Genomic DNA, 27,931 nt, shown 5'->3' with positions numbered 1-27,931 from the left:
TATAGTAATTAATGAATTTTTTTCGCGAATTGTAGAATACTGTAGTATTTCCTGTAGTACACTGTAGTATTTACTGTACAGTTTTTGCCGACTGTAGTGTAATGTAGTATTTTTGCAGAGATTACTCTAGTATTTACTATAGTGTTTTTATTTATCCAAGATGGCGTAGCAGTTCAGACATCTTTGTCTTGTCGTGTCCCATGTATATATATATTTTTTCTTCGTATATATATTTTTTTATTTTTAACCTCAATTTCAACATACTCTCCTGCAACCCGCCTCACCCAATGTGGTATGGATCTGCTATTTTCTATACTTTAGTACCTGAACACTAGCCAGTAGTCAGTTAACCTGTTGGGGACAAGGGGTGATATTTTCACTTTTGCTGAAAATCGTATGATTTTTAAACGGCCTCGTACTCAATTCTTGCTAGTACAATATGCATATTTTTAGTACCATTGGATAGAAAACAACCTCTAGTTTCTAAAAACGTTTGAATTTCTTCTCTGAGTTGAACACAAGTCATTTGGCAGCACTTTCCCTGAGCAGGAAGTAGAATGCAAGATGTCTATGCTCGCTTCAACGCTCTGCCTATACATGGTCATGCCACCTATGACCCGAAACACACCTCACACGCCTTCCTCTGGGTGTCAAGAGGACGTCAGAGGAGAAATTTTGTGTTTATCTTGTTCTGACGTGAAATAAGACCTATTTCTTTGACGTGACCGTCCATTTCCGGAAGTCTGAAGTGCGCGACTTTGAAGAGAGATTGTGTTTTGTTTTGCTGCCGTTTCGGATGTCAACTATCTCCGGCTCGGATTTGATTTGATAAATGAGACCATATCATCGTAATGTATGTTTTTTCAATATAGTTTAATCAGATTATTTGAATTTTTTCGGGAGTTTTGTCGTGTTCCGTCGTGTGACTTTGTTTACTTGGAGAGATCCGTGCCACGCGACTAGTACCCATGCTAAATGAAGTGGGAAAGGTACCATTCTGAATGTAATGAACGACTCATCTGGACTAAGGACATCTTGATCAACATTCTGATGAAATTTCAGCAAAAGTAAGATCCAATTTATAATGCTATTTCATATATCGGTGTGCATGTGAACTGGTCGTGGGCGCCCAGCTGGTTCTGGCTGGCGTGGCTATGCTAATTTAGCGCTACATTTTGTTTTCGCTATAAAACATTAAATAAATCTGAAATATTGTCTGGAATCACAAGAATCCTGTCTTTCAATTGCTGCACAGTATGTATTTCTCAGATATGTTTTATGATGAGTAATTAGTTATTTGACGTTGGTGTCTGTAAATGTTATGGCTGCTTTCGGTGCAATTTCTGATTGTAGCTGAAATGTAATTTATGATTTATACCATAAATATGCACATTTTTCTAAAAAAACATATGCTATACAATAAATATGTTATCAGACTGTCATCTTATGAAGTTGTTTCTTGGTTAGTGGCTATATATATATCTTTATTTGGTCGAATTAGTGATAGCTGGTGATGGAGTAAAACACTGATGGAGGTAGAAAAGTGGTGTAATAGATTTACATATTTTGTCTTCCCTGTAAAACATTTTAAAAATCGGACATGTTGGCTTGATTCACAAGATGTGTACCTTTCATATGCTGTATTGGACTTGTTAATGTGTGAAAGTTAAATATTTTAAAAAAATGTTTTTTTTGAATTTGCCGCTCTGCCTTTTCAGTGGAATGTGGGAGGAGTGCCGCTAGCGGCACCCGTGGCCCCTAAAGGTTAACCACTGCTAGCGGTCATCAGCTAACCTTAGCCCAGTCAACTCCTGCCAGTCTGCACAGCGCGATTCAACCCAGAGCATACAGGACTGCTCCTGGCTAACGTCTCTGTCCAGAAGCAAGCAGCAGTTAGCCTGGAACTAGCCTCGTGCTAGGCCCATCTCCCGGCTAGCTGAAGAGGTCCATCAGCCACTCCTTGGGCTACAATACCTATTTTGCCAATTAGCCTGGACCCCTTTTACTGCCGACACAGAGCCCTGCCGAGCCATCACGACTGGTCTACTGACGTAATTCGCCAGAGGGGGTTTCAACAGGCTCCTTCGTCGCGACGTCCCCTGAAGGCCCATCTGCATGACTGACTTGCCGAAAGTAAACTGCCTGTTACTCAGGTCCAGACGCTAGGATATGCATATAATTGGTAGCATTGGATATAAAACACTCTGAAGTTTTTAAAACTGTTGAAATAATGTCTGTGGGTATAGCAGAACTGATATGGCAGGCGAAAAACCCAAGGAAAATCCATCAGACTTTTTCTTTTTGAGGTCACAGAACTTTTCAACGCAGGCCTATGGGATATACAAAAAAATAGGTCCCAGATTGCAGTTCCTTTGGCTTCCATTCGATGTCACCAGTCTTTAGACAGGGTTTCAGGCTTGTTTCTTGAAAAACTAACAAGTAGTTGTAGTTTATCCAAAGTGTTCTCATCAGGACAGGAAGACTTGTCACACCCTGGCCTTAGTTATCTTTGTTTTCATTATTATTTTAGTTAGGTCAGGGTGTGACATGGGGAATGTATGTGTTTTGGTTTGTCTAGGGGTTTGTACGTTTAATGGGTCAGTGTCTTGTCTAGGTGTTTGTATGTCTATGGCTGCCTAGATTGGTTCTCAATTAGAGGCAGCTGTGGTTTATTGTCTCTGATTGAGAGCCATATTTAAGGCAGCCATAGGCAGTTGGGTTTTGTGGGTAATTGTCTATGTTGTACGTTTGTAGCTTGTGTGTGCACTTACGTTTATAGCTTCACGATCGTTTGTTGTTTTGTTTAGGTTTATAATAGTGTTCGTTTCGTGTTTTTCTTTATTCTCAAATAAAAGAGAATGTATTTTCCACACGCTGTGCCTTGGTACACTTCTTCCACTCAAGACGATCGTGACAAGACTTTTGGCGCGCGTGACCGAGGGCGTGCTCTTCATTATTTTCCTTTTCTATTTAACACCGTTTTTTACGTCTGAAATATTATCATTTATTTACATATTAGGGTACCTGAGGATTGATTAGAAACATTGTTTGACTTGTTTGGACGAAGTTTACCGGTAGCTTTTTGGATTCCTTTGTAGGCATGTTGAAGGAGTGGATTACTGAAATCAATGGCACCAACTAAACTGAATATTTGGATATAAAAAAGGACTTTATCGAACAAAACAAACATTCACTGTGTAGCTGTGCCCCTTGGGATTGCAAACAGAGGAAGATCTTCAAAGGTAAGTGATTTATTTTATCGCTATTTGTGATTTTTGTGAAGCCGGTGCTGGTTGAAAAAGTATTTTGATGTGGGGCGCTGTCCTCAGATAATCACATGGTATGCTTTCGCCGTAAAGCCTTTTTGAAATCTGACAATGCGGTTGGATAAACAATGAGTTAAGCTTTTAAATGATGTAAGACACTTGTATGTTCATGAATGTTTAATATTACAATTTTGTCATTTGAATTTGGTGCGCTCCAGCTTCACTGGATGTTGTCGATTTTTTGATCCTTCTAGCGGGATCCGAGCCCTAAGAGGTTTTAACTAACCTCCAGACGAGCATCAATGCCATACAACTCTCCTTCCGTGGCCTCCAACTGCTTTTAAATGCAAGTAAAACTAAATGCATGGTCTTCAAATGATCGCTGCCCACACCTGCCCGCCCGTCCAGCATCACTACTCTTTACGGTTCTGACTTAGAATATGTGGACATCTACAAATACCTAGGTGTCTGGTTAAACTGTAAACTCTCCTTCCCGACTCACATTAAGCATCTCCAATCCAAAATTAAATCTATAATCGGCTACCTATTTCGCATCAAAGAATCCTTCTCTCGTGCTGCAAACATACCCCATGTAAAACTGACTATCCTACCGATCCTTGACTTTGGCAATGTCATTTACAAAATAGCCTCCAACACTCTACTCAGCAAATTGGATGCAGTCTATCACAGTGCCATCCGTTTTGTCACCAAAGCCCCATATACTACCCACCACAGCGACCTGTATGCTCTCATTGGCTGGCCCTCGCTTCATATTCGCCGCCAAACCAACTGGCTCCAGGTCATCTATAAGTCTTTGCTAGGTAAAGCCCCGCCTTATCTCAGCTCACTAGTCACCATAGCAGCACCCACCCGTAGCACGCGCTCCAGCAGGTATATTTCACCCCCAAAGCAAACTCCTACTTCGGCAGACTTTCCTTCCAATTCTCTGCTGCCATTGACTGGAACGAATTGCAAAAATCACTTAAGCTGGAGACTCATATCTCCATCACTAACTTTAAGCATCAGCTCACAGATCATTGCACCTGTACATAGCCCATCTGTAAATAGCCCATCCACCTACCTCATCCCCATATTGTTATTTTTTTTTTTGCTCCTTTGCACCCCTGTATCTCTACTTGTACATGCATCTTCTGCTCATCTATCACTCCAGTGTTTAATTGCTAAATTGTAATTAATTTGCCACTACGGCCTATTTATTTCCTTACCTTACTAATCTTACCTCATTTGCACACACTGTATATAGATTTTGTCTATTGTGTTATTGACTGTGTGTTTGTTTATTGCATGTGTAACTCTGTGTTTGTGTCGCACTGCTTTGCTTTATCTTGGTCAGGCCGCAGTGGTAAATGAGAACTTGTTCTCAACTGGCCTACAGTACCTGGTTAAATAAAGGTGAAATAAAAAAATAAAATAAAAAACGTCCTATTTTATCTTTGACTTAGAAGTGGACATTTTGTCCTTGAGGAAACCTACTGGAGAAATACTAAAAGAGAAAACAATTCATAATCGGTAGGAAGGTAGGACTGAGGTCTGAACAGATAGTTCAGAGCTTCTGCTCTTTTCTTTAACCTGTAGGGAACCAAATATATTGTCTATACTTGTGCATGTAGTGTTTTTGCAGACTGTAGTATTTTTGCAGACATTACTCTAGTATTGACTACAGTGTTTTTTGCAATTAATACTATAGTATTTACTATAGTATTCTGCAGTACACACTACAACATTCATAGAAAGTATTACACATAATCGAGGGATATTAGTGTGTAGTATAGTATAGTATTCTATGGTATACTACAGTTTACTACATCATTCTATAGTAAGTACTGTAGTATTCTATAGTAAACTGTAACATTTTTACATGTGGGTAGGCTGCCTGTGGACACGGAAACAGAGTTTTATAAGAAGAACTCTGTTGCATAACCCCAGTTCAAAAACACAGGCTTTGAGGAAGTGTTTGCTTCTTTGTCACTGAATTCCTGAGAGAAGGGGAGAGGGCAAGGGAAAGCAAAAGTGGCGATATGCATCTCGTCAGTGGAAAAACAGGATACATGCCTGAGTTGTGCCATGTGCTGGATAGGGGCACAATGCATTTACGGGCACATACACACACACAGTACAACAGGATGGAGGGGGGGAACACTCCATAACAGCGAACTCACAACCTGACCCCTGTCACCTTCTGAAACTCTCTCCCTGAACAACAATAGTGTGTCGGTGAGTGGGTTCGGAGGGAGTCTTAAAGGTTCTAGATAAAACACCCGCAGTGAAATCTGTAGAACACAAACACCCAGTTATGAGGCAACAGAGTATGTACCATACTGTACTGTAGGTTCACTCTCATGGTATGGCCGTGTTGGTAATTTATTTGTCCTTGGACACCCACACAGCTCATCAGTGCATATAATCTAAAGTGCTTTAACTAATATCAAAGTAGCGATATTAATGCAATCCATTACTGATGTTATTGTCATTACCATTCCCCTGGGTTGAATGACACTTCTGTGGAAGCATGGTTTTATATATGAACTTTTTCAGGTTGACAATGAGGACCTCTTTACTGAGGAATGTGGTTGTTTTTCATCATTGTGTTTTCTATTTTTTGGGTGTGTTTTCTATGTTCCTATGCTGCCTTGATTGTGTAATTGTTGTGTAATTGTTGAGACGCAGGGCTCCATAGCAAAAGAGACTTTGGCCTCATGGAATTCCCTGCTAAACTAAAGGTTAAATAAATAAAATAAATAATCAGGCCAAGGTTCAAAACCATGTCACATGTTTCAGGTATTCAGGGATTCTTTACGTGGGCTACACTTCCATTGGGTATCTTGGATATCCCAGGCTTACTATGGCTAAATAAAGAGACACGTCTTGTGTAGTGAGGGAGTTCCATTGAATATCTATATCGTTTATATAGATAGAATGGTATCTATACTGAACAAAAATATTAACGCAACACACCAAAATGTCAAAGGTTTTACTGAGTTACAGTTCATATAAGGAAATCAGCCAGGTAAAATAAAGGTGTTAGGTCCTAATCTATGGATTTCACATCAATGGGAATATAGATATGCATCTGTTGGTCACAGACACCTGTTAAAAAAAGTAGGGGTCTGGATCAGTGTAACCACCATTTGCCTCATGCAGCGCGACACTTCTCCTTTGCATAGAGTTGATCAGGCTGTTGATTGTGGCTGTCGTACAGGTCGATCCAGAGCATCCCAAACATGCTCAATGGGTGACGTCTGGTGAGTATGCAAGCCGTGAAAGAACTAGGCCATGTTCAGGTTCCAGGAATTGTGTACAGATCCTTGCGACATGGGGCTGAGACATGAAGTGATGGCGGCGGATGAATGGCACGACAATGGGCATCAGGATATTGTCACGGTATATCTGCATTCAAAGTCCGAAGCTCATGCCTGCCCATACCATAACCCCACCGCCACCATGGGGCACTCTGTTCATAACATTGACATCAGCAAACAGCTCGCCCACACAATTCCATACACATCTTCTGCGGTTTTAAGGCTGGTTGGACGTACTGCCAAATTCTCGAAAATGACGTTTGAGGCGACTTATCATAGAGAAATGGACAATTAATTCTCTGGCAACCACTCTGGTGGACATTCCTGCAGTCAGCATGCCAACTGTATACTCTCTCAAAACTTGAGACTGATCTGTTGCATTGTGTGCACATTTTAGAGTGGCCTTTTGTCCCCAGCACAAGGTACACCTGTGTAATGATCATGCTGTTTAATCAGCTTCTAAATATGCCACACCTGTCAAGTGTATGGATTATCTTGGCGGAGAAATGCTCACTAACAGTGATGTAAAACAAATTTGTGCAAAAAAAATGGAAATTCATATTTTTTGTGCTTCTGGAAAAATGTCTAGGATCTTTTATTTCAACACTTTACATGTTAAGTTCATATTTTTTTCAGTGTATATACAGTGCCTTGCAAATGTATGCAGACCCCTTGGATTTCTCATAATTACATTGTTTTACAAAGTGGGATTAAAATGGATTTGATTGTCATTGTTTGTCAATAAACAATGTTCCAAGATGGCTTAGCAGTTCAGACGTCATTTTTGTCCTCGTACTGTCTTGTCCTGTATATATATATATTTACACCTTCTTCGCATATCTTTTATATATTTTATTATCCAAGAACTCAACTACAAAAGCTTTCCTGCAAAAGCTTTCCTGCAACCCGCCTCACCAATTACAACAAAAAAAAGTATTATTTACCTCAAATCTGAAAATCCACAGTGGAAGCTAGCCAGGGGCTAATCAGAAGTTAGCCAGAAAGCTAACCAGAAGCTAGCCGAAAGCTAATCTGAAGCTGCCCAGAAGTTAGCCGGTTTGCTGGCTAGCGTTGGTGTTTCAGCTGCCCACGTTTTGTGGTCATCAGCTATTCCTTTAGCTCGATAATCTACCGGCACTTTTGTGCAACGCGACTCGGAACGGAGCATACCGGGCCTTTTTTTTCTCTCAGTTTCCCCGGATTTCAGCCGCAGGCTCTGGACATTTGCACCTTGATTTCACAGCTAGCTAGCTACAAACCGTGTGACTATTGGCTTACGTCGATCCCGGAGCAAACTTAAATTATTCCGGAGCTAGCCAGCTGAGGAGTTCCATCAGCCATTCCTGGGCTACAGTCACCTATCCGGACCCGTTTTTTTTTTTGTTGCTGCAGATACGGAGCCCCACCGGGCCTTCACGACTGACTGCCGACGTTATCTGCCCGAGGGAGTTATCCAACTGGCACCTCCATCGCGACGTTACCTGAACGCTCATCTGGGGCCCGCTAATCGTTAGCTGTCTTATCGGCTGCTATCTGAATAAGTATATCGGACAATTTTTTTTCTTGGGTCACTATATCTATTTTGCCAATTGGATTGATCCCCTCTACCACACGGAACCCCACTAATCTACCGACGGAAACGTACGAGGTGTCTAAAAATAGACCTGCATCCTATGCTATCTTGCTACCGATAGCCATCTACCCGGCCAGCTGTCTGGATCGCCGTGACCCCAACCAACCTCTACTCACTGGACCCTTATTGATCACTCGATTAAGCATGCCTCTCCTTAATGTAAATATGCCTTGTCCATTGCTGTTCTGGTTAGTGTTTATTGGCTTATTTCACTGTAGGGCCTCTAGCCCTGCTCACTATACCATATCCAACCTTTCAGTTCCACCACCCACATATGCGATGACATCACCTGGTTTCAATGATGTTTCTAGAAACAATATCTCTCTCATCATCACTCAATACCTAGGTTTACCTCCACTGTATTCACATCCTACCATACCTTTGTCTGTACATTATTCCTTGAAGCTATTTTATCGCCCCCAGAAACGTCCTTTTACTCTCTGTTCTAGACGTTCTAGACGACCAATTCTCATAGCTTTTAGCCGTACCCTTATCCTACTCCTCCTCTGTTCCTCTGGTGATGTAGAGGTGAATTCAGGCCCTGCAGTACCTAGCTCCACTCCTATTCCCCAGGCGCTCTCTTTTGATGACTTCTGTAACCGTAATAGCCTTGGTTTCATGCATGTTAACATTAGAAGCCTCCTCCCTAAGTTTGTTTTGTTCACTGCTTCAGCACACTCTGCCAACCCGGATGTTTTAGCCGTGTCTGAATCCTGGCTTAGAAAGACCACCAAAAATTCAGACATTTTCATCCCGAACTACAAGATTTTCAGACAAGATAGAACGGCCAAAGGGGGCGGTGTTGCAATCTACTGCAAAGATTGCCTGCAGAGTTCTGTTTTACTATCCAGGTCTGTTCCCAAACAATTTGAACTTCTACTTTTAAAAATCCACCTCTCTAAAAACAAGTCTCTCACCGTTGCCGCCTGCTATAGACCACCCTCTGCCCCCAGCTGTGCTCTGGACACCATATGTGAACTGATTGCCCCCCATCTATCTTCAGAGCTCGTGCTGCTAGGCGACCTAAATTGGAACATGCTTAACACCCCAGCCATCCTACAATCTAAGCTTGATGCCCTCAATCTCACACAAATTATCAATGAACCTACCAGGTACCACCCCAATTCCGTAAACACGGGTACCCTCATAGATATCATCCTAACCAACTTGCCCTCCAAATACACCTCTGCTGTTTTCAACCAAGATCTCAGCGATCACTGCCTCATTGCCTGCATCCGTAATGGGTCAGCGGTCAAACGACCTCCACTCATCACTGTCAAACGCTCCCTGAATCACTTCAGCGAGCAGGCCTTTCTAATCGACCCGGCCGAGGTATCCTGGAAGGATATTGATCTCATCCCGTCAGTAGAGGATGCCTGGATATTTTTTTTAAATGCCTTCCTCACCATCTTGAATAAGCATGCCCCATTCAAGAAATGTAGAACCAGGAACAGATATAGCCCTTTGTTCTCTCCTGACCTGACTGCCCTTAACCAACAGAAAAACATCCTATGGCGTTCTGCATTAGCATCGAACAGCCTCCGTGATATGCAACTTTTCAGGGAAGCTAGAAACCAATATACACAGGCAGTTAGAAAAGCCAAGGCTAGCTTTTTCAAGCAGAAATTTGCTTCCTGCAACACAAATTCAAAAAAGTTCTGGGACACTGTAAAGTCCATGGAGAATAAGAACACCTCCTCCCAGCTTCCATCTGCACTGAAGATAGGAAACACTGTCACCACCGACAAATCCACTATAATTGAGAATTTCAATAAGCATTTTTCTACGGCTGGCCATGCTTTCCACCTGGCTACCCCTACCCCGGTCAACAGCACTGCCCTCCCCTCTGCTACTCGCCCAAGCCTTCCCCATTTCTTTTTCTCCCAAATACAGGCAGCTGATGTTCTGAAAGAGCTGCAAAATCTGGACCCTTACAAATCAGCCGGGCTAGATAATCTGGACCCTTTCTTTCTAAAACTATCTGCTGAAATTGTTGCCACCCCTATTACTAGCCTTTTCAACCTCTCTTTCGTGTCGTCTGAGATTCCCAAAGATTGGAAAGCAGCTGCGGTTATCCCCCTCTTCAAAGGGGGGGACACTCTTGACCCTAACAGCTACAGACCTATATCTATCCTACCCTGCCTTTCTAAGGTCTTCGAAAGCCAAGTCAACAAACAGATTACCGACCATTTCGAATCCCACCATACCTTCTCCGCTATGCAATCTGGTTTCAGAGCTGGTCATGGGTGCACCTCAGCCACGCTCAAGGTCATAAACGATATCTTAACCACCATCGATAGGAAACAATACTGTGCAGCCGTATTCATTGACCTGGCCAAGGCTTTTGACTCTGTCAATCACCACATCCTCATCGGCAGACTCGACAGCCTTGGTTTCTCTAATGATTGCCTCGCCTGGTTCACCAACTACTTCTCTGATCGAGTTCAGTGTGTCAAATCGGAGGGTCTGTTGTCCGGGCCTCTGGCAGTCTCTATGGGGGTGCCACAGGGTTCAATTCTTGGACCGACTCTCTTCTCTGTATACATCAATGATGTCGCTCTTGCTGCTGGTGATTCTCTGATCCATCTCTACGCAGACGAAACTATTCTGTATACTTCTGGCCCTTCTTTTGACACTGTGTTAACAACCCTCCAGGCGAGCTTCAATGCCATACAACTCTCCTTCCGTGGCCTCCATTTGCTCTTAAATACAAGTAAAACTAAATGCATGCTCTTCAACCGATCGCTGCCTGCACCTGCCCGCCTGTCCAACATCACTACTCTGGACGGCTCTGACTTAGAATATGTGGACAACTACAAATACCTAGGTGTCTGGTTAGACTGTAAACTCTCCTTCCAGACTCACATCAAACATCTCCAATCCAAAGTTAAATCTAGAATTGGCTTCCTATTCCGCAACAAAGCATCCTTCACTCATGCTGCCAAACATACCCTTGTAAAACTGACCATCCTACCAATCCTCGACTTCGGTGATGTCATTTACAAAATAGCCTCCAAAACCCTACTCAATAAATTGGATGCAGTCTATCACAGTGCCATCCGTTTTGTCACCAAAGCCCCATATACTACCCACCACTGCGACCTGTACACTCTCGTTGGCTGGCCCTCGCTTCATACTCATCGCCAAACCCACTGGCTCCAGGTCATCTACAAGACCCTGCTAGGTAAAGTCCCCCCTTATCTCAGCTCGCTGGTCACCATAGCAGCACCTACCTGTAGCACGCGCTCCAGCAGGTATATCTCTCTGGTCACCCCCAAAACCAATTCTTCCTTTGGCCGCCTCTCCTTCCAGTTCTCTGCTCCCAATGACTGGAACGAACTACAAAAATCTCTGAAACTGGAAACACTTATCTCCCTCACTAGTTTTAAGCACCAGCTGTCAGAGCAGCTCATAGATTACTGCACCTGTACATAGCCCATCTATAATTTAGCCCAAACAACTACCTCTTTTTCTACTGTATTTATTTATTTATTTTGCTCCTTTGCACCCCATTATTTCTATCTCTACTTTTTCTATCTCTACTATCTCTACTCTACTTTTTTAAAAACTTTTTTTGTTTTTTTGTTTTTCTTATTTACAGTGAGGGAAAAAAGTATTTGATCCCCTGCTGATTTTGTACGTTTGCCCACTGACAAAGAAATGATCAGTCTATAATTTTAATGGTAGGTTTATTTGAACAGTGAGAGACAGAATATCAACAAAAAAATCCAGAAAAACGCATGTCAAAAATGTTATGAATTGATTTGCATTTTAATGAGGGAAATAAGTATTTGACCCCTCTGCAAAACATGACTTAGTACTTGGTGGCAAAACCCTTGTTGGCAATCACAGAGGTCAGACGTTTCTTGTAGTTGGCCACCAGGTTTGCACACATCTCAGGAGGGATTTTGTCCCACTCCTCTTTGCAGATCTTCTTCAAGTCATTAAGGTTTCGAGGCTGACGTTTGGCAACTCGAACCCTCAGCTCCCTCCACAGATTTTCTATGGGATTAAGGTCTGGAGACTGGCTAGGCCACTCCAGGACCTTAATGTGCTTCTTCTTGAGCCACTCCTTTGTTGCCTTGGCCGTGTGTTTTGGGTCATTGTCATGCTGGAATACCCATCCACGACCCATTTTCAATACCCTGGCTGAGGGAAGGAGGTTTTCACCCAAGATTTGACGGTACATGGCCCCGTCCATCGTCCCTTTGATGCGGTGAAGTTGTCCTGTCCCTTTAGCAGAAAAACACCCCCAAAGCATAATGTTTCCACCTCCATGTTTGACGGTGGGGATGGTTTCTTGGGGTCATAGGCAGCATTCCTCCTCCTCCAAACACGGCAAGTTGGGTTGATGCCAAAGAACTCCATTTTGGTCTCATCTGACCACAACACGTTCACCCAGTTGTCCTCTGAATCATTCAGATGTTCATTGGCAAACTTCAGACGGGCATGTATATGTGCTTTCTTGAGCAGGGGGACCTTGCGGGCGCTGCAGGATTTCAGTCCTTCACGGCATAGTGTGTTACCAATTGTTTTCTTGATGACTATGGTCCCAGCTGCCTTGAGATCATTGACAAGATCCTCCTGTGTAGTTCTGGGCTGATTCCTCACCGTTCTCATGATCATTGCAACTCCACGAGGTGAGATCTTGCATGGAGCCCCAGGCTGAGGGAGATTGACAGTTCTTTTGTGTTTCTTCCATTTGCGAATAATCACAGAAACTGTTGTCACCTTCTCACCAAGCTGCTTGGCGATGGTCTTGTAGCCCATTCCAGCCTTGTGTAGGTCTACAATCTTGTCCCTGACATCCTTGGAGAGCTCTTTGGTCTTGGCCATGGTGGAGAGTTTGGAATCTGATTGATTGATTGCTTCTGTGGACAGGTGTCTTTTATACAGGTAAGAAACTGAGATTAGGAGCACTCCCTTTAAGAGTGTGCTCCTAATCTCCGTTCGTTACCTGTATGAAAGACACCTGGGAGCCAGAAATCTTTTTGATTGAGAAGGGGTCAAATACTTATTTCCCTCATTAAAATACAAATCAATTTATAACATTTTTGACATGCATTTTTCTGGATATTTTTGTTGTTATTCTGTCTCTCACTGTTCAAATAAACCTACCATTAAAATTATAGACTGATAATTTCTTTGTCAGTGGGCAAACGTACAAAATCAGCAGGGGATCAAATACTTTTTTCCCTCACTGTATATATATTTTTTTTTTGGGGGGGTGGATCAGCTTAATATTGCGGAAAGAATGTTGTTTCCAATGTAATTGTCTGCATCATTTCCAATCCCCCATATTTTTTTGGGTAAATATATATATCCATTCACGTATGCATACATATACACATATATACATACACATACCTACATAGACATACATACTTTTTTTAAAGAGTATACCTTTATTATTATTCCCTGCAAACCCTACCACCGATCCCCCAATTGGAGTAAACTGATAAACATTTCTGTTTTTACCTTCAATTTATACATCTTATACACATTTACAGACACAGTCTACTTTATAATAGTTCTCTCTTGTTTGTTCTTAGTCCTTCCTCTATTTCTGTTGTCCATCCAGTTTGATTTCCACTTGTAACTGTGCTATTTCACAATAGCTCCGCACCTATACACATTTCACAGATCCCGTATGCCCTACATTGTTTATCTTGTTATTAGTCCCACCCTTCAGCTCCACTCAACCTTTCCCATCTATCTTCCAACATCATCCATTTCGGATTTTTATTTGCCATATATTTTTCAGCTGTGCTGTGATGCTTCACAAAAGATTTGAATCTTCCTATTCTCATAGCTTCCACGGATTGTAAATTAAAAATAAACATTTTTGCTAAAATAATTATTATATTATTGATTGATTGACTATGGCTTTTCAAATCCCCCAGTATTGCTATCTGTAGCGTTAGTTCTACGCAAATGTTGCAATTCTTCAACCATTCCTGGACCTGTGACCAAAAACGAGCTACATGCGGACAATACCAAAATAAATGGTCTAATGACTCTGCCTCCTCACAGCAGAATCTACAGAGCTGAGAAGATTGTATCCCCCATATATATAACATTCTATTAGTTGCAAGAATTTTGTACAATAATTTAAATTGAAAAATTCGAAGTTTTGAATCCGGCGTTGTTTTACGTATCAATTCATAAACCATGTGCCATGGAATGGGTACATCGAAAATCTCTTCCCAACTATTTTGCAATTTATATGGCACAGCTGTAAGTTTTTTGGTCCTTAAATGAAATTGGTATATGTTTTTATTTATCACACTTTTCTTTAACCATTTATGTTCTTTAATATAAGGCCGACATACAAGTTCCTTACTTTTATCCCCTTCCATCTGCCTCTTCCATTTTTGTGGTAATGCTGCAATTAATTGGTTGTAATTTTGGGTAGAGCAGACATTTCCATATGTCTGTGTTAGCTGCATGTGTGACATTACTCCACCAGTCCTATTTATGATATCATTCACAAAAATTATACATTTTTTAAACATTTCTTCGATAAATACAGTTTTTTTATCAATTACTATATTTGAATTTTTTTTAAACTTGCTATATTGTATTTACTTCGCCACCATGGCCTTTTTATATTTTTATTTATTTATATATATATTTTGTTTGCCTTCACCTCCCTTATCTCACCTCACTTGCTCATATTGTATATAGACTTATTTTTCACTGTATTATTGACTGTATGTTTGTTTTACTCCATGTGTAACTATGTGTTGTTGTATGTGTCGAACTGCTTTGCTTTATCTTGGCCAGGTCGCAATTGTAAATGAGAACGTGTTCTCAATTTGCCTACCTGGTTAAATAAAGGTGAAATAAATAAATAAATAAATAAATAAATAATCTATACAACATACTCTCTTGTTAAAGACAAACAAAAATACAGTGGTTGCATAAGTATTCAGCCCTTTGTTTAGGCAAGCCTAAATTAGTTAATGAGTAAAATTTGGCTCAACAAATCAAATAAAAATGTATATGGACTTAATTTGTCCCAATACTTTTGGTCCCCTAAAGTGGGAGGACTATGCACAAAAAGGGCTGTAATTTCTAAATGGTTCACCCGATATGGATGAAAATATCCTCAAAATTGTGTCAAGGCACAAGGCGAGACCCAGCTGCAGACACAGGAGGCAGATGGTTGGAGTCTTACAATGTTTAATAATCCAAAGGGGTAGGCAAGAGAATGGTCGTGGACAGGCAAAAAGGTCAAAACCAGATCAGAGTCCAGGAGGTCAGAGTGGCAGACAGGCTTGTGGTCAAGGCAGGCAGAATGGTCAGGCAGGCGGGTACAGGGTCCAGAACCAGGCAAGGGTCAAAACTGGGAGGACTAGAAGAAGGAGAATATGAAAAGGAGTACGGGAAAAAACACGCTGGTTGACTTGGCTAAACATACAAGATGAACTGGCACAGAGAGACAGGAAACACAGGGATGAATACACAGGGGAAAATAAATTAAACCTGGAGGGGGTGGAGACAATCACAGGAACAGGTGAAACAGATCAGGGCGTGACAAGAGGACAGCTGAGGACAGCTTGCTGTCTCTGCCTGGCCGGTTCCCCTCTCTCCACTGGGATTCTCTGCCTCTAACCCTATTACAGGGGCTGAGTCACTGGCTTACTGGTGCTCTTTCATGCCGTCCCTGGGAGGGGTGCGTCACTTGAGTGGGTTGAGTTACTGACGTGATCTTCCTGTCTGGGTTGGCGCCCCCCCTTGGTTTGTGCTGTGGTGGAGATCTTTGTGGGCTATACTCGGCCTTGTCTCAGGATTGTAAGTTGGTGGTTGAAGATATCCCTCTAGTGGTGTGGGGGCTGTGCTTTGGCAAAGTGGGTGGGGTTATATCCTTCCTGTTTGGCCCTGTCCGGGGGTTTCTTCTGATGGGGCCACAGTGTCTCCTGACCCCTCCTGTCTCAGCCTCCAGTATTTATGCTGCAGTAGTTTATGTGTCGGGGGGCTAGGGTCAGTTGGTTATACCTGGAGTACTTCTCCTATCTTATCCAGTGTCCTGTGTGAATTTAAGTATGCTCTCTCTAATTCTCTCGTTCTCTCTTTCTTTCTCTCTCTCGGAGAACCTGAGCCCTAGGACCATACGTCACGGCAAACCGGGCATGATGACTCCTTGCTGTCCCCAGTCCGCCTGGCCTTGCTGCTATTCCAGTTTCAGCTGTTCTGCCTGCGGTTATGGAACCCCTACCTGTCCCAGACCTGCTGTTTTCAACTCTTAATGATCGGCTATGAAAAGCCAACTGATATTTAATCCTGATTATTATTTGACCATGCTTGTCATTTATGAACATTTTGAAAATCTTGGCTCTCTCTAATTCTCTCCTTCTCTCTTTCTTTCTCTCTCTCGGAAGACCTGAGGCCTAGGACCATACGTCACGGCAAACCGGGCATGATGACTCCTTGCTGTCCCCAGTCCGCCTGGCCTTGCTGCTATTCCAGTTTCAGCTGTTCTGCCTGCGGTTATGGAACCCCTACCTGTCCCAGACCTGCTGTTTTCAACTCTTAATGATCGGCTATGAAAAGCCAACTGATATTTAATCCTGATTATTATTTGACCATGCTTGTCATTTATGAACATTTTGAAAATCTTGGCTCTCTCTAATTCTCTCCTTCTCTCTTTCTTTCTCTCTCTCGGAGGACCTGAGCCCTAGGACCATACGTCACGGCAAACCGGGCATGATGACTCCTTGCTGTCCCCAGTCCGCCTGGCCTTGCTGCTATTCCAGTTTCAGCTGTTCTGCCTGCGGTTATGGAACCCCTACCTGTCCCAGACCTGCTGTTTTCAACTCTTAATGATCGGCTATGAAAAGCCAACTGATATTTATTCCTGATTATTATTTGACCATGCTTGTCATTTATGAACATTTTGAAAATCTTGGCTCTCTCTAATTCTCTCTTTCTTTCTCTCTCTCGGAGGACCTGAGCCCTAGGACCATACGTCAGGACTACCGGGCATGATGACTCCTTGCTGTCCCCAGTCCGCCTGGCCTTGCTGCTATTCCAGTTTCAGCTGTTCTGCCTGCGGTTATGGAACCGCCACCTGTCCCAGACCTGCTATTTTCAACTCTTAATGATCGGCTATGAAAAGCCAACTGAAAATTATTCATGATTATTATTTGACCATGCTTGTCACTTATGAAAATTTTGAACATCTTGGCATAGTTCTGTTATAATCTCCACCCGGCACAGCCAGAAGAGGACTGGCCACCCCTCATAGCCTGGTTCCTCTCTAGGTTTCTTCCTAGGTTTTGGCCTTTCTAGGGAGTTTTTCCTAGCCACCGTGCTTCTACACCTGCATTGCTTGCTGTTTGGGGTTTTAGGCTGGGTTTCTGTACAGCACTTCGAGATATTAGCTGATGTACGAAGGGCTATATAAAATAAACTTGATTGATTGATTGATTGACAGTCTGCTCTTTATGTGACGTGGTAAGGTTGGACCCAGGTGCAGAGAAGAGCCAAGACGAGGAATCAGTGGTTAAGGATAAACATAATACTTTTCATAATAAGAAACAGTAGCCGCAGGACCACAGTATACTTGGGAGGAATAAAATAACATCCGACGGCGTCTCAAAACCTCACTCAGGCAACAACCACACACAGTAGACACTTCAAGCTTCTGCAAAAGACAACAGAAAATACACCTCTTTTAACAGGGAAATCATAATGAGTAAATTGGACAGACCTGAGAGTCGTTAATATCTCTAGGACGGTCTCTGCCATCCTCTGGTGACAGGTGGAACCATGACACGTCCACATCATAATCATTGTATAATTTAAAATCCAAAGTGCTGGAGTACAGAGCCAAAACAACAAACAATGTGTCACTGTCCCAATACGTTTAGAGCTCACTGTAAATAAAAAAGTGAAAAGAAGAACAGAAATATACACAATAGAAAATATTCCAAAACATACCTTGTATGCAACAAGGCACTAAAGTAATACTGGAGAAAAAAAAACACAGAAAAGGAATAGACTTTTTGACCTAAATGCAAAGCCTTATGTTTGGGGCAAATCCAATTAAACACATCACTGAGTATAACTGCCTCCTTATTTTTAAAGCATGGTGGTGGCTGCATCATAGTATGGGTATGCTTGACATCGGCAAATACTGGGGAGTTTTTCGTAAAAAAAAAAATGAATGGAACTAAGCACAGTCTGGAAAAATGTTAGAGGAAAACCTGCTTCAGTCTGCTTTAACCAGAGACTGGGAGAGGAATTCACCTTTCAGCAGGATCAATAACCTACAACACAAGGCCAAATATACACTGGAGTTGCTTACCAAGAAGACAGTGAATGTTCCTGAGTGTTACTGTTTCGACTTAGATCTGCAAGAAAATCTGTGGCAAGACTTGAAAATTGCTGTCTAGCCATGATCCCAACATCTTGACAGAGCTTGAAGAATTTTTTTCAATATTGCCCAATCCATTTGTGCAAAGCTCTTATAGACTTACCCAAGAAGACTCACAGCTGTAATCAATGCTGTTATAGTGTGGACACTATATAAATAATTACATGGATTATGTTATTGTACTTACCTGCAGTATACTATGATTACTATTCATGTGTTCATGGTTATTATTGGCATTGGCCTTGACCGTGACCTTTCCCCTTTGATGATGTCATCACCCAGAGTTGTACCTGTTCAATGCGACTCTACCACAGGTTGAGTGGGCTGTATCACTTTGCTGTGTTTGTACCGTTTGTACACGGCTGTACACCTTTTATTTATTAGGTTGAAAGTCAAGGAAAGTAATATTGCATTGCGTGTCGGCATTCCTTGTCAAGTTACTACAAATGCCAAAGATGTTTCTGACGTATTGGCTCGGAGCTATTAAATTATATTTCATGTCTATTAATCTTTAAAATAAATGCATTTTTCTTCCACTTTACGAAGTATTTTGTGTAGATTGTTGACAAAACAGTGGCAATTAAGTCAATTTTAGTCCCACTTTGTTACACAAGAAAATGTGAAAAAATCCAAGGGGTCTGAATACTTTTGCAAGGCACTGTATACTCTGGATGAATTCTCAATGGACACAAGATAACCATCTCTGGAAGTATCTAATGTCAGATTTGCTGATGGCTACATGGAAGGTGTAGCTCGGGAATTCCACTGGATAATCCGTATATTGCACATCCGTGTAGAACGAATATATATAAATCCGTCTCAATGAGGACATAATGAGAACCACCTCTGGAGTAAGGCGTGTGAGATGTGCTAATGACTGCATGGGATACATATGGGGTTCCATTAGATATCCATACCATTTACATTAGATCATCTATATCGAATATCTGTAGCATATAGATATAGTTATCCAGTTATACTCTCTATTCTCAGGGGACATATGAAGAGACAGACACCTCGGGAGGTAGTCCAGTGGTGTTGTGGATCTAGGGGTGCCGACGGCTCCATTGAATATCCATAGATGTTCTGGATATCTCGTAGCCAATAGGTATAATGATTTCTAAATGTACTCTGAATTATCCATGGACATACAGGATGAAGAGGCATTTGGACATATGAAGAAAGACAGTTATGGAGGTAGTTTAGGTAGTGTGAGATGTTCTGACTATAGCCAGACAGGGCAGAGAGTTGAAGGGAGGTGTCCTGGGAGCTATTAGTCGATGGTGCTGACTCCTGAGTCCTGCCCTAACGGGCAGCAGGAAATGGAGCATGTTGTGAGGTCAGCACGTCACAGACTTCTCAACCATGTAGGAGCTAAAAAACAACATAATTCAGCACATCATGGTGTCAATGGGAGGAGGTGGTTGAGTAGTGCGATTTTTGATTACTTTAGTCTCATTTAATGTGTTCTAATGGGTTATAATTGAGATTCCGGTACATTCAGGCAGATGGTTTTCTCAATGCACAAGTCAAGCTTTTTTCAACAGAAGTGGCTTCAGTACTTAGAAGTATTTGAGCCTTTTTTTAGCTGATAGTTTCCCTTCTGTCTTCAATCTCAAGCAAGAACAAATCTATTACTGATGTCTGGTCGGAGGTAAACATGAAAATATCCATTCTTCTGTGTGAAAGTGAATTAGGCCTATGTCCAGAAATAGAGCATCTGAAACACAGACAGTGCTCCTCAGGAACAGGACATTGATTCAGTCCCCTAATGACGGATAGTAATTCCTCTCATTAGTAATGTCTGTACACAACAATAACCTCTGTAAGAAGACATGGAATGCGTCTCAAATGGCACCCTATAACCTATGTAGTGCACAGGGCTCTGGCCAAAAATAGTGCCCTATAATATAGAGCACTACGTTTATATATAATATTGTGCATTATATTATAAGGAATAGGGTGCCATTTGGGAAGAAGACATTGCGGTGTAATAGTGTTTTGGTACTGCACCGTCCAGTGTCGTAACCAGGTAACCAATATTGTCATCTAAAGCAGGGTCGTTCCACAAAATGGTTGCCTTTTTCATCCCTTTGATATTTTAACTAGTAATTATGCACCAATATTGAATTTTAAAAGCTTGTTATATTAAATGATTTGGACTTTAATATAAACCAATTGGAGAATTCTATAAATCAGTTTTAGGTTCTTGCAAAAAGGAAGTTTAATTTATTAGCATTATTCAAAAGTTACTTTTTGAAGAAGAAATTACTAAAAGTTGTCAACAGTGACACTCGAATCAAAGATAATTGTTCATTTGAATATTCGAGGAAAGGTGTTGTTGATTTAATAAAAAATTATATTTACTCTGCCATCTTTTAGAGCAAACATTGAAAGAAAGCTAACTAATTACATGGGTGCTAACAGGCTAATATTTCATTTTTGTTGAAGGAGAAACCGGAAAAGATAGACAGAATTAGGATAACAGATCATACACCGGCTCGTCAAACATGTCATTCCAAAATGATGGGCCTTAATATGGAGTTGGTCCCCCCTTTGCTGCTATTACAGCCTCCACTCTTCTGGGAAGGCTTTACACTAGATGTCAGAACATTGCTCGAGAGACTTTCTTCCGTTCAACGACAATAGCATTAGTGAGGTCGGGCGCTGAAGTTGGGCGATTAGGCCTGGCTCGCAGTCGGCGTTCCAATTCATCCCAAAGGTGTTCGATAGGGTTGAGGTCAGAGCTCCGTGCAAGCCAGTCAAGTTCTTCCACACCGATCTCAACAATTTATTTCTGTATAGACTTCTCTTTGTGCATGGGGGTATTGTCATGTTGAAATTAGGAAAAGGCCTTCCCCGAACTGTTGCCACAAAGTTGGAAGCACAGAATCCTCTAGAATATCATATGCTGTAGCGTTAAGATTTCCCTTCACTGGAACTAAGGGGCCTAGTCCAACCCATGAAAAACAGCCCTATACCATTATTCCTCTTCCACCAAACTTTACAATTGGCATTAAGAATTCGGGCAGGTAGCGTTCTCCTGGCGTCCGCCAAACCAAGATTCGTCCGTAGGACTGACAGATGGTGAAGCGTGATTCATCACTCTAGAGAACGCTTTTCCACTGCTCCAGAGTCCAATGGCTTCGAGCTTTACACCACTCCAGCCTGACGCTTGGCTTTGCGCATGGTGATCTTAGGCTTGTATACTGCTAATCGGCCATGGAAACCCATTTCATGAAGTTCCGAACGAACAGTTCTTATGCTGATGTTGCTTCCAGAGGCAGTTTGGATCTCGGTAGTGAGTGTTGCAACCGAAGAGAGACAATTTTTAGATGCTACGCGCTTCAGCCCTCAACGGTCCCGCTCTGTGAGCTTGTGTGGCCTACAACTTCGTGGCAGAGCTGTTTTTGCTCCTAGACGTTTCCACTTCACACCAACAGCACTTACAGTTGATCGGGGCAGCTCTAGCGGGGCAGAAATTTGATGAACTGACTTATCTGAAAAGTGGCATCCTATGCCATGTGGAAAGTCACTATGCTCTTCAGTAAAGCCATTTTACTACCAATGTTTGTCTATGGAGATTGCATGCCTGTGTGCTCAATTGTATACACCTGTCAGCAAAGGTAGTGGCTGAAATAGCCAAATCCACTAATTTGAAAGGGTTTCCACACTTTTTCACATGATTGTATTTTTGAAATTTGAGAAAGGCAGCCTTTATCAAATGTTTGTCAGTTTGCCTTTATCAAATGTCTAAATACAATCATGTGAAAAAATGTACAGTTTGGAAAGCAAATGCTGTCCTTACTAAATGTGACATGTGCTAAGTATTTTAACATTACTTTTTTACACACGTAAAAAACCATTTGATTAATAAAACATGTAATCAGTCTTCTTCCTCAACTGAAGGGGATGATGACATAATCTTTGCGAGAGGGAGAGTATTTCATTTAATTGGTCCTCAATTCGTGGTTCAAACATTTCATTCAGGATAGATGGAGTTAGCCCTGAGTTAGCCTGTCCCAGAGATTGTTAGTTCTGAAGGATTTATTGTCATAGAAATGTAGCTGGCTAAAAGGTGAGCCATTTTCATGGTACTGGTTATCCCAAGTTCAACCCGAGTTTAGTTTTTTTTACCAAAGTTACACACACACACACACACTAGCACCCGTGTTGAGGATCAGCGTGGCAGATGTGTTGTTGCCTACCCTTATCACCTCGGTGTGTTGTTGCCTACCCTTATCACCTCACCCGTCAGGAAATACAGGATTCAGTTGCAGAGGGAGGTGTTTAGTCCTGGGTTCCTTAGCTTATTGTTGAGCATTGTAGGCATGATGGTGTTGAATACTGAGCTGTGTTCAATGAAAAGCATTCTCATATACAGTACCAGTCAAAGTTTGGACACACCTACTCAACTCAGGGTTTTTCTTTATTTTTACTAATTTCTACATTTTAGAATAATAGTTAAGACATCAACACTATGAAATAACACATATGGAATCAAGTAGTACACAACAAATTGTTAAATAAATCTAAATATATTTTAGATTTGAGATTCTTCAAAGTAGCAACCCTTTGCCTTGATGACAGCTTTGCATACTCTTGGCATTCTCTCAACCAGCTTCATGAGGTAGTCACCTGGAATGCATTTCAATTAACAGGTGTGCCTTGTTAAAAGTTAAATAGTGGAATTTCTTTCCTTCTTAATGCGTTTGAGCCAATCAGTTGTGTTGTGACAAAGTAGGGGTGGTTGTCACGCCCTGACCTTAGAGAGCTTTTTATGTCTCTAGTTTGGTTGGGTCAGGGTGTGATTAGGTGGGCATTCTATGTTCATTTTTCTATGTTTTGTATTTCTTTGTTTTGGCCGGGTATGGTTCTCAATCAAGGACAGCTGTGTATCGTTGTTTCTGATTGGGAACCATACTTAGGTAGCTTTTTCCCACCTATGTTTTGTGGGTAGTTTTTTTCTGTTTAGTGTTTTCTGCACCTGACAGGACTGTTTCGGTTTCATTTATTTACTTTGTTATTTTGTTATAGTGTTCAGTTTAAAATAAAGCATGAACACTTACCACGCTGCGCTTTGGTCCGATTATTCCTCATCTGACGACGACACCCGTTACAGTGGATAGCCCTATTTGGTAAAATACCAAGTCCATATTATGGCAAGAACAGCTCAAATAAGTGCCAATATTCTGAATTTTGACTTGTCCCTCCGTCAACCCTGTGTTACTTCTAGGAAGATTTTAAACCACTTAATCTCAAAATGTCTCTAGGTTTCACCTAGTCATTTTGCTGCTTTGACAAAGTCATTTCTGAAGATTATTATTTATATTCATGTGATTAATAATGCATTTACGTCTGTCCCTCATTTGAAGGCCAACCCTGTTATGCAAACAATTCACCCCTTTAAAGTAATGGAACATTCCACCAAGTTAAATGATTCACAGCAGATGACATCGTTTGGGTTTATGGGGGGTGGCAGGTAGCCTAGCGGTTAAGAGCATTGGACCAGTAATTGAAAGGTTGTTGGTTAGTATCCCCAAGGTGGAAAAATTTGCCGTTCTGTCCTTGAGCAAGGCAGTTAACCCCAAACAACAACTGCTCCCCCGATGACATTGATCAAGGCAGCCCCTGCACCTCTCTGAGGTGAACTGCATTCAGTTGTGCAACTGACTAGGTTTTCCCTTCCCTCTAATCAGCATGGTGGAAAAGGAAGTAAGTTTTCTGTCTATTTATAATTGCTTTATCATCTTCGAATGAGGGGGTTGAGCTCAGCACATCAACCCTGTTCACTCAATGAATGTTAGGAAAACTTGAATTTGATTTAACTTTCATTATGATTGGAACATATGTATAATTTCTAATTTCATGAACACCATGTTGTCCCATGCTCTTCACCACATGAGGAGTAATGGTCAATCTTCACCTAAAACCTCAACCCTCTTATCGTCAACGCTGATAGAGACCCAATGGTAACTTTATCAGTTTCAGATTATAGAGTTTCTTTGTACAATGAATACTTGATCAATGAGACAATGTTGGATTTTAACTAAGCACGCTTTCAAATAATAGTTGGGCAGTTACATATGTGTCCGTAACAGGGTTGACAGACAGTGTGGTACGAGTGTAGATAAAATGCTCGTAGTTCATAGGATTTTAATGCCTTAGACGGGAATGGTGTTTTTCCGTAGGCTAAACATATCCTCCATGCAAGATTTTAATGTTCTTAAAAGTTTGAATGTCCAAAAGGTACCTTTTTTGTGGAATGACTCAGCAGACGACCAAAATACATTTCCAGGAGGAGTGAGGCTGGATAACAGGAAAAGCAGGGAGGAGAGGAAGGATGGGGAATTCTGTTGTGTGCTATGGGGGGTCAGGGTGTGTGAGCGTTTTTGGGGGAGGGGCAGTGTGTGTGTATTTAGGAGGGGTGGACAGGATGTGGTGGTGGAGGGAGCTTTGGAGGGAGTCACTACTCGCTACGCCCTGTTGGGGTGTTGTCACAGTATGCTGGCTTGGAAAGTGATGTTTAACTCCTATTGGAATCAAGCCAGAGTGGATTCCCACAATCTGCATTGAAAATGACTGCCACAGTTCAAAAGATGAAAAAATGTGATTACCTAAACCACGTGTCAAATCAAATCAAATCAAATTTTATTAGTCACATACACATGGTTAGCAGATGTTAATGCGAGTGTAGCGAAATGCTTGTGCTTCTACTTCCGACAATGCAGTAATAACCAACAGTAATCTAACCTAACAATTCCACACTACTACCTTACACACACACACAAGTGTAAAGGGATAAAGAATATGTACATAAAGATATATGAATGAGTGGTGGTACAGAACGGCATGGCAGATGCAGTAGATGGTATAGAGTACGGTATATACATATGAGATGAGTACTGTAGGGTATGTAAACATAAAGTGGCATAGTTTAAAGTGGCTAGTGGTACATGTATTGCATAAAGATGGCAAGATGCAGTAGATGATATAGAGTACAGTATATATACATATGAGATGGGTAATGTAGGGTATGTAAACATTGTATTAAGTGGCATTGCTTAAAGTGGCTAGTGGTACATTTTTACATAATTTCCATCAATTCCCATTTTTAAAGTGGCTGGAGTTGGGTCAGTATGTTGGCAGCGGCCGCTAAATGTTAGTGGTGGCTGTTTAACAGTCTGATGGCCTTGAGATAGAAGCTGTTTTTCAGTCTCTCGGTCCCTGCTTTGATGCACCTGTACTGACCTCGCCTTCTGGATGATAGCGGGGTGAACAGGCAGTGGCTTGGGTGGTTGTTGTCCTTGATGATCTTTATGGCCTTCCTGTGACATCGGGTGGTGTAGGTGTCCTGGAGGGCAGGTAGTTTGCCCCTGGTGATGCGTTCTGCAGACCTCACTACCCTCTGGAGAGCCTTACGGTTGTGGGCGGAGCAGTTGCCGTACCAGGCGGTGATACAGCCCGACAGGATGCTCTCGATTGTGCATCTGTAGAAGTTTGTGAGTGCTTTTGGTGACAAGCCGAATTTCTTCAGCCTCCTGAGGTTGAAGAGGCGCTGCTGCGCCTTCTTCACAACGCTGTCTGTGTGGGTGGACCAGTTCAGTTTGTCCGTGATGTGTACACCGAGGAACTTAAAACTTTCCACCTTCTCCACTACTGACCCGTCGATGTGGATAGGGGGGTGCTCCCTCTGCTGTTTCCTGAAGTCCACAATCATCTCCTTTGTTTTGTTGACGTTGAGTATGAGGTTATTTTCCTGACACCACACTCCGAGGGCCCTCACCTCCTCCCTGTAGGCCGTCTCGTCGTTGTTGGTGATCAAGCCTACCACTGTAGTGTCATCCGCAAACTTGATGATTGAGTTGGAGGCGTGCATGGCCACGCAGTCGTGGGTGAACAGGGAGTACAGGAGAGGGCTCAGAACGCACCCTTGTGGGGCCCCAGTGTTGAGGATCAGCGGGGTGGAGATGTTGTTACCTACCCTCACCACCTGGGGGCGGCCCGTCAGGAAGTCCAGGACCCAGTTGCACAGGGCGGGGTCGAGACCCAGGGTCTCGAGCTTGATGACGAGTTTGGAGGGTACTATGGTGTTAAATGCTGAGCTGTAATCGATGAACAGCATTCTCACATGGGTATTCCTCTTGTCCAGATGGGTTAGGGCAGTGTGCAGTGTGGTTGCGATTGCGTCGTCTGTGGACCTATTGGGTCGGTAAGCAAATTGGAGTGGGTCTAGGGTGTCCGGTAGGGTGGAGGTGATATGGTCCTTGACTAGTCTCTCAAAGCACTTCATGATGACGGAAGTGAGTGCTACGGGGCGGTAGTCGTTTAGCTCAGTTACCTTAGCTTTCTTGGGAACAGGAACAATGGTGGCCCTCTTGAAGCATGTGGGAACAGCAGACTGGGATAAGGATTGATTGAATATGTCCGTAAACACACCAGCCAGCTGGTCTGCGCATGCTCTGAGGACGCGGCTGGGAATGCCGTCTGGGCCTGCAGCCTTGCGAGGGTTAACACGTTTAAATGTTTTACTCACCTCGGCTGCAGTGAAGGAGAGCCCGCAGGTTTTGGTAGGGGGCCGTGTCAGTGGCACTGTATTGTCCTCAAAGCGGGCAAAAAAGTTGTTTAGCCTGTCTGGGAGCAAGACATCCTGGTCCTCGACGGGGCTGGTTTTCTTTTTGTAGTCCGTGATTGACTGTAGACCCTGCCACATACCTCTTGTGTCTGAGCTGTTGAATTTCGACTCGATTTTGTCTCTGTACTGAGACTTAGCCTGTTTGATTGCCTTGCGGAGAGAATAGCTACACTGTTTGTATTCGGTCATGCTTCCGGTCACCTTGCCCTGGTTAAAAGCAGTGGTTCGCGCTTTCAGTTTCACGCGAATGCTGCCGTCAATCCACGGTTTCTGGTTTGGGAATGTTTTTATCGTTGCTGTGGGTACGACAGCAATGAGTGTCAAACTCATTCCATGGAGGGCCACCGCACATCTGCAGGTTTTTGCTCCTCCCTTGCACTTGATTGTGGAACTAAGGTCTCTGATTAGTAAGGAACTTACTCCTTTCAACTTAATTGAACGGAGAAACCAAAAAACAGCAGACACAAGGCCTATTTAGTGTTTATATGCTGTTTAATAAGACATGTAGCCTATTTGAAATGATGAGCACTTCTTACAGTCACCTTTCATTGTTGTTTATTGAAATATGTTTCATTCATTTATCCTAGGGTTTAGTTTCAATACTTCAAAACCAAATGGTAGGTCCAGATAGTCACAAAAATAGATGGGTGTTGGTTAAATGGTGATCGTAAGGAATGGAGTGAATTTGGTGCAGCA

Source organism: Salvelinus alpinus, chromosome 37 (assembly GCF_045679555.1).
Source record: "Salvelinus alpinus chromosome 37, SLU_Salpinus.1, whole genome shotgun sequence".
In the NCBI taxonomy this organism is placed as follows: Eukaryota; Metazoa; Chordata; class Actinopteri; order Salmoniformes; family Salmonidae; genus Salvelinus; species Salvelinus alpinus.
The sequence above is the reverse complement of the archived record's forward strand: the minus strand, read 5'-3'. Positions refer to the sequence as shown.